Here is a 308-nt window from a genome sequence, read left to right on the forward strand (position 1 = left end):
TGTCTTTTCTGTAGGTAAATTCTTTCTTTCTCCTTTTTTATGTTTTTCTTCTAGCTTGTTTTCCATAGTGGAAGGGAGTGCCATTAGAGAATAAATTTTTTTTAAATAAAAAGACTATATTATCACAAGGAACACAATAGAAGTCTCATACAAATTTGTGACCACATCTACATGAAAGAGGTCTATATAGCCTTTCTAATTGTGTACTTGGCAATCCATAACTTGTTCCTGGATGTAATTTTAAACCTATAGGTTAAACATAGTTATGACTTGTTAAACTTGAAAATTTGGAAAGGCTATAAGATCTC

The sequence above is a fragment of the Dysidea avara genome, chromosome 6 (assembly GCF_963678975.1).
Source record: "Dysidea avara chromosome 6, odDysAvar1.4, whole genome shotgun sequence".
Classification (NCBI taxonomy): domain Eukaryota; kingdom Metazoa; phylum Porifera; class Demospongiae; order Dictyoceratida; family Dysideidae; genus Dysidea; species Dysidea avara.